The 12,580-nt window shown below is 36.6% G+C and overlaps 1 protein-coding gene across 2 annotated transcripts in view; it reads right to left on the minus strand.

Annotated features, from left to right (window-relative positions):
- LOC107564508 (delta-sarcoglycan-like) overlaps positions 1-12,580 on the minus strand; it is a 427,344-nt gene that overhangs the window by 392,651 nt on the left and 22,113 nt on the right. The window contains exon 1 of one of the 2 annotated variants that reach the window (XM_016249601.1): positions 7,756-8,139. The exons of the other annotated variant lie outside the window; for it this stretch is intronic. The gene's annotated coding sequence lies outside the window, so the exon portion shown is untranslated. Of the gene's footprint in view, positions 1-7,755; positions 8,140-12,580 lie in introns of those variants that run through there. 2 annotated transcript variants of the gene reach the window in all.

Raw genomic sequence — 12,580 nt, forward strand, 5'->3', positions numbered from 1 at the left:
GACCCTTTTAACCAAAGCAGCTTAAAAATGAGGAAAATTAAAGCAATCAAAACTAACAAAAGAGCAACAAAATGTAAAGTGCTATGACAAGTCTCAGTTAGCCTAATGCAGTACAAGTAGCAAGGTTTTTATTATTATTATTATTATTATTATTATTATTATGAACAAATAGAGCAAGCTAGTGTTAGAGGCATTTTTTTTGCTTTTGTTAATTGTATAATAAATAAAAAGAAAACAAATAGATAGAATACAAAAAGATTAGAGAAGCTAGTGTTAGTGGGGGAATAAATAAAAAGAAAACTGATAGAATAGAAAAATATATTTTTTTTCTTTTTGTTAATTGTATAATAAATAAAAAGAAAATGGATAGAACTAACAAAGAATAGAGAAGCTAGGGGTAGTTTTTTAAGAAAACAAGCAGTTAGTAAATGAATAAAGTGCAAGTCTAAACATTTTTCAAATAATAGAATTAGAATAGAGAGTGATAGAGATAGAATGCCAAATAAAGATGGAAGGGATGTGTTTTTAGCTGATTCTTGAAGATGGCCAGGGCTGGATTGGTAATCGGGCATACCGGCCCGATTACCAAAATAACTGCATTTTCCCAGTGGGCCTACGCACTTAAGGGGCCGACAGAATGTTTTTTTGTTTGTTTGCCAAGGACCATCACGCAGGGACAGCGAGCAGCCAGTGGCCCATTGGATTGTCTCCTGTATTGACAACGTAAACTGTCCAATCACAATGCGCTATAGACGGAGTGATTAAGTATTTTGCTCTGCCTATATAAAGATTGCTTGACTCCAACTTCTTCCTCGTTGGCTTTTCCCATATTTTCACAGCAGATTTATCAAGAACAGGCTTGCTCTGCGGTGAGTGATGCGGGCCAAAGAGCCAGGCAGGAGGAGGAGAGGAGAGTAGTTAAATCTGTAAAGTGCTTGATAGGGACTCGCAACGGAGGCAGGCATCTAACCTATCCTAATGTGTGTGCATGCCATGAGTGTTGAATACATAAACACTTTTTAATAAAATGTAAATTCGTCCCCCGCTCTTTTTTTGGCCAAGTCAAGTCAGGTGTGTTCATAGAGGTTTCCATGGGCCAATGCGAATAAATCTAGATTTAAATAAAAAAAGACAAAGACAAAAAATATGATCGGACATGACTTTTTATTCTTATCCAAAACAACTATATGTGATATGAGTGTGACACATACATACACACACTACAAGCCAAAAGTTTTTTAACAGCAATATTTTTTTTATGTTTTTTAAAGAAGTCTCTTCTCACTAAGCCTGCATTTATTTGATCCAAAATACAGCAAAAGCAGTAATATTGTGAAATGTTTTTACTATTTAAAATAACTGCTTTCTATTTAAATATATGTTAAAATGTAATTTATTTCTGTGATCAAAGCAAAATTTTCAGCATCATTATTCCAGTGTCACATGATCCTTCAGAAATCATTCTAATATGCTGATTTGCTGTTCAAGAAACATTTATTATTATTATTATTATTATTATTATTATCAATTTAAAACAGCTGAGTACATTTTTTTTTGGAATTATTTGATGAATAGAAAGATCCAAAGATCAGCATTTATCTGAAATAAAAAGCTTTTGTAACATCATACCCTATACAATTCAAAAGCTTGGAGTCAATTTTCAACATTATAGACATTTATACTTTAATTTAGCAAGGATGCTTTAAATCGATCCAAAGTGATGATAAAGACATTCTTAAAAAAATGTAATTAAAATAAACGTTTTGTTTTGTTTTTTAGCAGCAAATCAGAATATTTGAATGATTTCTGAAGGCTCATGTGACTTGAGTAATGATGCTAAAAATTCAGCTTTGAAATCACAGAAATAAATTACATTTTAAAATATATTCAAATAGAAAGCAATTATTTTAAATAGTAAAAATATTTCACAATATTGCTGCTTTTGCGGATCAAATAAATGCAGGCTTGGTGAGCAGAAGAGACTTCTTTAGAAAGCATAAAAAATCTTACTGTTCAAAAACTTTTGACTGGTAGTGTATATATATATACATGGGTGCACAAGACATTCTTAAAAAAATGTAATTAAAATTGTCTATAAAAATAATAAACGTTTTGTTTTGTTTTTTAGCAGCAAATCAGAATATTTGAATGATTTCTGAAGGCTCATGTGACTTGAGTAATGATGCTAAAAATTCAGCTTTGAAATCACAGAAATAAATTACATTTTAAAATATATTCAAATAGAAAGCAATTATTTTAAATAGTAAAAATATTTCACAATATTGCTGCTTTTGCGGATCAAATAAATGCAGGCTTGGTGAGCAGAAGAGACTTCTTTAGAAAGCATAAAAAATCTTACTGTTCAAAAACTTTTGACTGGTAGTGTATATATATATACATGGGTGCACATACTTTTTTCAGCCTGGTTCTCATAAGAGAACCTGGAGATTTGGTTTGGTCCTCACACTGCACATAGTGTGACCCATTAAATATAACTATAAAAAAGAAATTAATAATAGTGACAATATTATTGCACTTTATTTAGTTCGTTTTTTTTATTATTAAATAATAAACAAAATAATAAAGTGTGATAATACTATTACATTTTAAAATAAAAAGGGAGTATTAAATACAAATACAATTATTTTATATTAAACTTGAAAATAAAATGCTAATATTTACTTCTTCTTCTTCTTCTTTTTAATATAAATTTTCATAATTTTCAAACTTAAATCAGCAGGCTTTTATTTTGGTGGGTTGCCGGCTAGTAAGTACATGCGCTTCAGGGTTTAGCGCTGCCGATTGAAGAGCGCAAGTGAATTAAATGTCACAGTTTTGCATTATGCTTTGAAAATGGCAGCGGGTAGCCTAGATTTATGCTTTTGAATAGAAATCATATATTGTGATAATAATGTATAAATAAAATATATTTTTTATTTTGGTCGCGCATGCGGACCTGCGGACCACTTATGTGCACCCCTGATATTATACATTACATATAAATGGTGGTGGGTCGCCTGGACCAAAAAATGCCTGGGCTGATTTTTTGTCCCAGTCCAGCCCTGAAGATGGCTAAGGACTCGGATTGAGCTGAGCAGGTCGTTCCACCAGGAGGGGACAAAGTGTCTCATGCATCCCCCATATTGTATGCTAGCTCTAGTTTTTTTGTGATGTACCTATTTTGTAGGTTTAAGACACTTAAGATTCTCTAAGCTTTTGCTTTGAATTCCTTTGGGGTGGTTCAAACTTTAATTGAGGTGGTGAGACCCCTACAAACTCCCCTGTATAATTTGCACCCTTTTTTTCCTGCAAATCATAGAGTTGGGGCATAGCAGATGTCACCAACATAATAAGGTGACCCTCATTCTACACTATGTGTCAGTCACGGAGGATCACCCTTTAGCTGAGCCCCAGAGCTCAGTCGCGCAGCTGTGCAGGTCTGGATCAAAACGATACGCAGAGTTATTGTGCACTTAATGCCATGCCGGAGGCCTACTTGCCACATTTATTGTGGCCAAGAATTCAGCAGGCGTTACACATAAGATGGCAATCAAATAATGAAAGCATTATTGAAAGGGTGCACATGGTTGGCGCTTTTCGACAGGCCCAGCCGCATCTACATGGGAGTGGATTCTTTATGTGGCTCCTTCCAAAAGGTACAGGCATCTCTGTGACACAGACAGGGAGGTTGACAGAGGTTTCATTCTCATTCGTAGAGCAGCTGGACAGCTTTGCGCAAGATAACAGATTTAAATAGCCAAACAGAGAACAGGAGGACTTCTTTTCACAGGAAGTGGAGGCCTTTTAATAGACAAATGTGACAGTTTTGGCAGTCAAAATGGATTTGCATGCTTTCCGCTATGGGGGACAGATGTGTCAAACGTAGTTCTCCTGAATAAATCCCAAGGCAAACATAAGACCTCATATGAAGGGTAACGTCTCAATTGAAGTTTTGGTTGAGAAAGGATTTAAAGAATGGGACACCTACTGGCCTTTCAGTCTCCATGAGATTCGACAAGCAATAAGTGAATGTTATTTTTCTTGTAAATACAATTATTATTATTATCAACAAATAATAACAGATGTTATTTTACAGATAATCAAAACTTTTTGTTTCACCTGTATAAGTTTACCACCGTTTTTTTTTTTTTTTTTTAACAGCAGCTGATAAATATTTGAAAATATGTTTTTTGTAGTGCATCTGCTCTAGGCGGCTTGAATACCCGTCCAAATGCATCAGCATGACAGAACATACAGTAAGAAAGACAGCCTGTGCTTGTGAAAAAAAAAAAAATCAATCTCAATCTCACACATTCACATACCTAAATGTGTGCACATGTGCGTTCAGCTGAATGAAAGCAACCAAATTTGGTGTAAATTTCTGAGCATTTTCTTAAGAGTCAAATGTGTCCTCATTTTTAATGCATCATAGTCCTTAGACTCAGATTACATATTTATTCAAAGAGATCTGTGTGCACAGACCCAGCTTCTACTGGCTTCACATCCTGCCTGTCTTTTCCTGCACAACTTTAAAAGAATGTTGACAGATTTGTTTAGTTTTTTACATATTAATTTCGTTTCACCCTCCTTTTAGCCTTTTTTACTTCTCAACACATCAAATGCAAACTAGGGGCCACCAATTAAATTTGGAGCTTGTAGTAGACTAATTAGAGTGCAAAAATAATCCTCCCGTTTCCTGTCTCTGTGGAGTCTGCTATTGATATACATGCCTCCCACCCAAACAGAATTAATAATCACTGTAGAAGCCCTTTTGCTGATGTGCTGTGTAGCACAGAGCTCTTACACTAATATAAGGCATTTTAACAGGAACTCATTTCACACAAGCAGCAGGGACTGAAATGTACAGCTGAGCCTTAGGGAACAACAGGGATAATTGTAACATTTAATAAATGTAACAGAAGATATTAGGAAAAATGTCTCAGTGTTTTTATTTTATTTGTTAAATGTTGGGAGCAATATTGCAATTTTCCTTTCAGCATCAATGCAACAGCTGCCTCTAGGCTGTTGGAAAGCGCATGGAGAAATGGTCAGAGGGCATCCCAGAATGCATTTGCCATAACTTTTAATATTAAAGGCTGGATGAATGTGTTTTTTTTTACTGTGTTTCACTAATGTTGCTTTACACTCAATAATTGTTACTCTGAGGTTTAAATGTGCATACAGCACATATTTTTATATTTCCATTCAATTCTTTTTTTGTCTAGCTTGCTATGTGTTTCCATTTAGTCTGATGTCACTGTTTAAGCCTGTCCTTCAAAATCTTAAAATATGTCTTATTCACATTATATAACTTTTTCATTTATATTCATCAAATGTTAGAGTTATATAGGATGTTATGAATGTAACACCAATTTTCATTAACTTCTATTTTAAATGTATGCGACTCGATTAAGTGATAGGGGTACGACTAGTCTGAAGGCGCCCCGGGGTAAAAGGCGCCTTTGGTTTTATTTCCCTCTGAACCACTAAATGGCAGAAAAACTTGGCGTAGCACTTTCCAAAACATCTGCTTTTCAAGATGCACGTGCAAATGTGGTTGTTCCTTGACGCGATCGCGAGCAGCAGCGCAAAGTTGATTATGTGCTTACTACTTGATCTCATTTTGATGTTTTGTTGTTGTTGTTGTTGTTTTGTAATGTTGTAGGTTTAAGTAGCAAATAAGAATCGCTAAAATTATTGAATATATTTTGAGACAAAAGTTTTCTTAATGATTTTCAGTTTTAGGATAATTAAAGCAACAGTTTTTAAACAACGAAAGAATAGGCTATGTAAAAGTATGGTATTTGGGGTAAAAAGTGCCCCTGCTGTTGGGGCTAAAAGGCACAATAATTAACATGATACATAATAGATGACTTACTTTTTTCCATTTGTTGACATGACATGGTTAGATTCAGATGGTAAATATCATATATTACGTTGGGTGTCCATCTTAGAGATAATCACCATGTTTATAATGAAACCAAATTTAAAAACATGATTAATCATATCATAAAATAAAATATAATGTGTTATTACTACTGTACATCTAAAATAAATTATTATGGGACCTCCTGTAATGCTTTCAGAATCTTTACTTTTTAAAATGACTTTACTTTTTTGAAATTGATTTTTTTTATTAACATATTTTAGTGACAGTATATTTATTGAACACAAATTATTTTATTTATCAAAATAAGCAGAACATAGTACAACATTTGCTAAAGTGATTGTTTTGAACAAGTATTAACTTAGACATGATTAAAAAATAATAATAATAAAACATTATTTTAGTTAAAGTATTCATATCAATACTGTGTACCTTTTGCCCCATGCTGGTGATCCTTTTACCCCGTGTGTGGGGTGAAAGGCCCCCCTTGCCACCTCATACATTTATAAGATTTTTAAACAAAATAAACGACTTGTATGATTTATTTTCACAAAAAATCTGTGGCTCCATAAATGTTCAATACATTTTTATTTTCTCCCTGAAATCATACATTTTGGGCTCAGTGAAAAGCACATTTTTTCTTAAGGTGCGCCTTTATGCCCGTTGTACCCTACATTCAATTGACTCGAGATAGCTCAAGCATTTCAGGATAGCACTATTTGTATATTAATGCCAACAATAAAGTTAAATAGCATTTTATAAACATATTTTTATTTAATATTTTTCTTCTCAAAATATACCTTCTATAAATGTTGCAAACATATGATGGTTTTAAAAAAACTATCCCATTTTCAATGGCCATGCTAGTCACAAGCAGGTAAGCAAAGCAGCTAATTTCCTTTTCTCTGGTAATTATTTCTGTTCAAATCTATGGAGGGATTTTTCCATCCCTGGCCAGACAGTATGCCAACCTGCCCTTAGGTGCTCATTAGATCTCTTGCCCAAATGATTCCTTATACATCTTTTTAGTCTATCTTTGCTTACAAACTAGTCATTGGCACATTTGGCCCTATAAGTACACATCTAAGATGCCTGCACTCTTCCACAATGACTTTTTAGCATCAATAAGTACCTTCTTAAGTGGGAGAAATGGGGAATATAATACTTCAAGAGGCATGTGTGTAGGAGAGTGGATATAGGCTCAATGGCACTAAAAAAGAAATCCTGGACACCAATGTGGCAAAAAGTGCCTTCTGGCTAAATCAGATCCTTGAGATGTAGCGACAATTCTCTGAAGACAAAGAATCTGCCATACAACACTTCTAATTTTACAGAAACTAGAAAAACAGCCTGCCATTGAGGATGGGAAATACGCCACGGCGTGTTTGGCATTTGTGAGTGTGACAGAGATGTTTTGGCACAGCAACAAAACTGGTTTCAGCCGATGTGTAGCCTCAGTCTCTTGGCTCAGAGTAATGAGCTACCTCAGCAGGCATCACACATCACCTGCGTCCACAATATTGCAAGAAGTCCCCATGTGGGTTGCTAAAGCAACACATACAGCTGGAATGAGGGTTCCTGGATGTCTTTAAGTCTCTTCTAACCCAACAAAGCCATTTTTGGCATCGAGGGCCCTATTTTGGGTTCCTCTGAGTTTTCACAACAGCTATGGGATAATGAATAGTGGATGGTATCAAAACAGATGGTATTAAAACTTTGAATCTTTTAATTTGAACTGTAATCCATTGAAAATATTCCAAAATACCACATTGCAGAACCATCATGCGCAAGGAAAGTACAAAAAGTGCAGTCAAAGCATAGAAAACACTAAATTGCGAAGAAAAAAGAAATATGTTTTTAAGTCCTACCTCTTTATCAGATGCCAAAAATCACAGCCTTGATAAAGTCAGAAAACCATGGAGCTGATCGGCTGCCAAAGTTTCTAATCTCGTTGCCTCTTTGTCTATTGCCAAGCACAAATGTGAAGTGGACCATCTACCACAGGGATGGACTCCATGGGCTCCTCTGGCTGGCTAGATCAGTGGCTCTCTGGCAGGTAGGTATAAACAGTGAGAAAAGTCCAGTAGTCCTTGCTTTTGGTATGGAAGGAGCACCGTCAGAACAGAGCATCATTCAGTGGGCAAGAAATCCAGAGGGAATGTGCCTGTAATCCCCAGACTGGAAGCATGCGCTGAAGATAAACAGGGGAGAGTTCCCTCAACATTGTTCTTTTTCCAGTGGCAGCAACATCTTTCTTCTCCCACATCCTTCTGACGCTATTTATTTATGTGGAACCGGAGTGGAGAGCGTGAGAGAGAGAGCGAGAGAGAGAGAGAGAGAGAGCGAGAGAGGGAGAGAGGGAGAGAGAGAGAGAGAGAGAGAGAGCGAGCACGCAGGAGAGAGCTTGCACTGTCAGTGACTACATTAGCAGCTCTGAGTAGGTGGAGTTTTCTTTGCAGCAGAGGGGATCATGATTCGAAATCCAAAGGAGGGAGAGAAAGAAAGACAGACAGAGAGAACACAACATGAACAGCATAAGAAGAAGAGAAAGAAATAAGGTAGTGCTGAGGCTAAAGAGAGGCTAAGAAAAAGAAGAAGAGAAAATACATCATGGGCTCACAACACTGTCGACTAGTTAGTTCTGCCACCAGTCAACGGGTCTAAAAAGGTCCACAAAAAAAAAGAAAAAGAAAAAGAATGCTAGTTCTGGTAGAATTTGTTGAAACACTGTTGAAATATCTTATAAAATATTAGCAATATATGTTGGTCAGTCAATAGAAAAAGACAGATTTTAGAATCAGAGGGTGTTGTTACAGCATTCACCAGCAGGGTGACCATGGTTTGTGTTGACTTGTCATGAATCAAATGACTTCACGTGCACTTGGAGATTGTCCCAGAACCCACACATGTGGTCTTTGCACTTGACCGCTTGTATACTTAAATCACATTTATTTACATATTTTGATTATCAATATTTTAAAGATAAACCCATATAACAGACAATGCAATTTAATAATTATGATTCTTCTAATCAAGTGCTAAAAAGCAATTGCAAACATTTTAGAGCAAAATACACAATCATCTCTGCACCAATAACAATGTACAACACTTTACATTTTACTACACAATTATATGTAATATCTAATTAATTTAACTTACACAAAATCTTCTTAGAATTCTTGTGATTTCAGGGCAAATGAACATGATGAATGATGGGATATGTTTAACCTCAAATACTGCTCTGTTCTACATAAGGGGTGTTCAATGCTGGGCTACTGTCCTGCAGAGTTCAGCCCCAACCATAACTGAACATACCAACTGAACTCAACCACTTAGTCAAGATCTTTAAAACTTCTACAAACTGACCATGTTCTACATGGTGAAAGCAAGCAGGTACACAATTATTCTGACCAAATTAGTGGAACGCAGTGTAGAATGCAGGGTCCTTGAGAAATTATCTAAAAAAAAAAAAACACTTGGCACAACAATGAAAGTCTGACAGTAAAAAAAAAAAAAAACGTTAACACAGAATTCAAGAACCAGCCCTATTTTGAGCAAATTAAAAGTAAATTGCATTGCCGCTGCAGACAACTGAGTCTGAATTAATTTAGAGTATTCAGATACAAGACCAAATTCTAATGCAATAGTCATGTGTCATGTGTCACAGAACCCTAACCCTAACCCTAACCCAAAAGTCATCAGTATCTGACGTTTCCTGACCATTCCATACACTGTATGCAGCTCAAATCTGGCAAAGGAGATAAGCACACATTCATTTCTTAAATGCATCATCTCAACTGCATGGACATTCACTTCTATTAACTTCTCATCAACACAGCTAAGATGCAGTGGAAGCTCACTTATAGAAGATCAGCCATGACCCGTCAATTATTCCACTATTTCTCTGAAGGATTAGTCAAAGGATAAATTATTTATGCACTCAAAATCTGTGAGTTGACATTATGTGCCTAATAGGATGTAAATGATCATCAGTAATGTCTACATGATCTGATAGAATTATCTCTAAAATTCAGTCAATAATGACTATGTAACAAGTCAAGAAGTCAATTTAAATGTAATTTGTGCAACTAAACAGAATATTTGATGTCATGATTTCATGCAGGGTTTATCATTTTCATAAGACTTTACAATTCTACAAACATCTCTGTAAGGGAAACAGGCTCAAAGGGAATCATTTAAGATTTTATAGGGAATTTGAACTGGAATCACTGTTTTACGGCCAGCCGGACAGCGATTCATTGAACGAGCCATACAACATCAACTCTGCATGTATATTAATATCCAATATATACTGTAAACACTGTGTATTAGCACAGTAACAAGATCGGCAGTTTAAGACATTAACTTGTGAGCACAAAACGCAAGATACTTCTCTTTTCAATATAAATAAGGCTTTCTTGGATAAATCTAAGACATATAAACTAATCTAACACATAAATATATGCACTCATATATTCACACAATTTGCAGAAAGAGAGAAAGTGAGGAAAGAGTTTAGAAGAGTGAAAATATGAAATCCCAAGTTTATAGCAATATAAGCAGTTGCATAGACCTGAACAACCATCAATCATCTAATTAACCCTCGCATTGAGTCTCTCAATGAGGCTATAAACTTTATTAAATGCACCAGTTCAGATAAAATCTGGAGGTTGTATTTGCGTTGCCTTTGAGTTAAGGGATTCCCTTTTATTGTTGTCGTTACAGAAAGGGGTTTCCCAAGGTTGCTGAATGGCTGGAAGTTCAGTGGTCCTTAGTAGCGAAGTCTTGGGCGTTGGCTGAAGTTGCGGAGTTGTGGGCTGGTTGAAGTTTTAGATGGGCACTCGAGGTTGGACTCTGAGACATGGCGTTGCGGCAAAACTTAACTCAGAACATGAAACTCTCAATGGAAAAGAAAAGAAATTAAAGTAGAAGCCAGCAAGAGGAGTGACGAGACTAGATGGCATTTCTCCTCATGGTTTTAGAGGAGCAGCTGGCGTGTAAGCCAGAGCACACTAAAAGAGTGCTAAAAAGCAGCGAAAGGCAAGAAAAAGCATAATTTGATGGTGTCCTGAGTATTTAAACATGGCTGTTGGACAAATCCCAAATGGTGTCTTGACCAATTAGACACTGTCTTAGCTCGGGGTGTTGCCATGTTTCTCCTTCCAATACATAAATCAACATGTTATCTTATCAGTCACATGATCCGAATATTCCCGCTCTTGCAGAGTATAATTTGAACATGATTTCTATAACAAGAGTATGATACATTTGACAAAGAATTGATTGGAAGAAACGTTTCAAGCAAGAAGATTCAAAAACAGATACTGAACATGAATATGAACCCTTAAGCTATTCAATAGTTATTAAAAATGCATACACAATGAGTGATTAGAACATTATAGACAAATGTGTGGGTTACATACATGTTATTGTCATGATCTGGCTCATGTTCCCCTGCCTTGTGTTTGGACTTTTGTGTTACTTCCTGTCTAGAGTGCCTTTTGTAGTCATTTTGTTGTTCTTTTGTTTCATTGGTCCTCTTGATAACTTTCCCAGGTGTGTCTTGTTACCTTGTCATCTTTTTAGTGTCTCTGTGTATAACAGTTCTGTGTTTTAGTCAGTCTGAGTCAGTCGTTGTCTTTGCGAAGTTGTGGCATGTTGTTTCTGTTTCCTGGTTCTCTCTGTGTTTGGTTCTATATTTCTGGATTTGGATTACCTTTTGTTTTATTAAATGTTCCACTGATTGCATTTGGATCCTACCTTGACTCTTCCTTGCATTGACATGTTACAGAACGACTGACCAATATGGATCCAGCATCAGTTAAGATAATGTGTCTTCGTCAAGGTGATCGGCCAATTGAGGAGTATGTCATGGACTTCATTAAGCCTGCTCATCAAACCAGAATGTCTGAGGTATCCCTTATGATCTTTTTTCGAGGGGGACTGTCTGAGTCACTTGGTTTAATCATGCCATTGCATGACCCAAGCTGGACCCTGGAATGCTATACTGACTTGGCATTTACTGTGGGAGTTGCGGAGGAGCAGTGCAGCGCTCCCGCAGGAACCTCCTCTCCAGAGCCTCGTCATAAGTTGGCCGAAAGCCCAGAGTCTCGTCAAGTCTCCGCTGATCTCCCTGAGTCAGGTCAAGTCTCAGCTGATCTTCCTGAGTCAAGTCAAGTTACAGCTGATCGTCCAGAGCCTCGTCGCATCACAGCTGTCATCCCAGAGTCATGTCAGGTCACAGCTGTCCTGTCTGTTGCACCCATATCTTCAAGGTCTGTTCTTCAGTATCTCAGACTGGCATCGAGTGTGGAGGATCCACCGCTGGTGTCAGCACGTGCAGCTGAGATTCCCAAACCAACTCACTCTAGCCCTCCTGTTCCAGAACTGATTCCCCTGTCTGCAGCGCTTCCCATAATGGGGGTTGCTTTATGGTGTGTTTGGGCTGCATACACCACCACAGAACCTCCCGATGTGGCGGCATCCACTATGGTGTCTCCAGAGGTGGCATCCAGAGGCGGACAAAGTACTCAACTCCATTACTTGAGTGAAAGTACAGATACTGCTGGTCAAATATTACTCCATTACAAGTAAAAGTTGTAAAGACAGATTTTTACTTAAGTAAAAGTACAGAAGTACTTGCTTTTAAAAGTACTTAAGTAGCAAAAGTAAATTTCCTTTTTTATGTCAATG

This window comes from Sinocyclocheilus grahami, unplaced genomic scaffold (genome assembly GCF_001515645.1).
Source record: "Sinocyclocheilus grahami isolate Dianchi unplaced genomic scaffold, SAMN03320097.WGS_v1.1 scaffold942.1, whole genome shotgun sequence".
Lineage (NCBI taxonomy): Eukaryota > Metazoa > Chordata > Actinopteri > Cypriniformes > Cyprinidae > Sinocyclocheilus > Sinocyclocheilus grahami.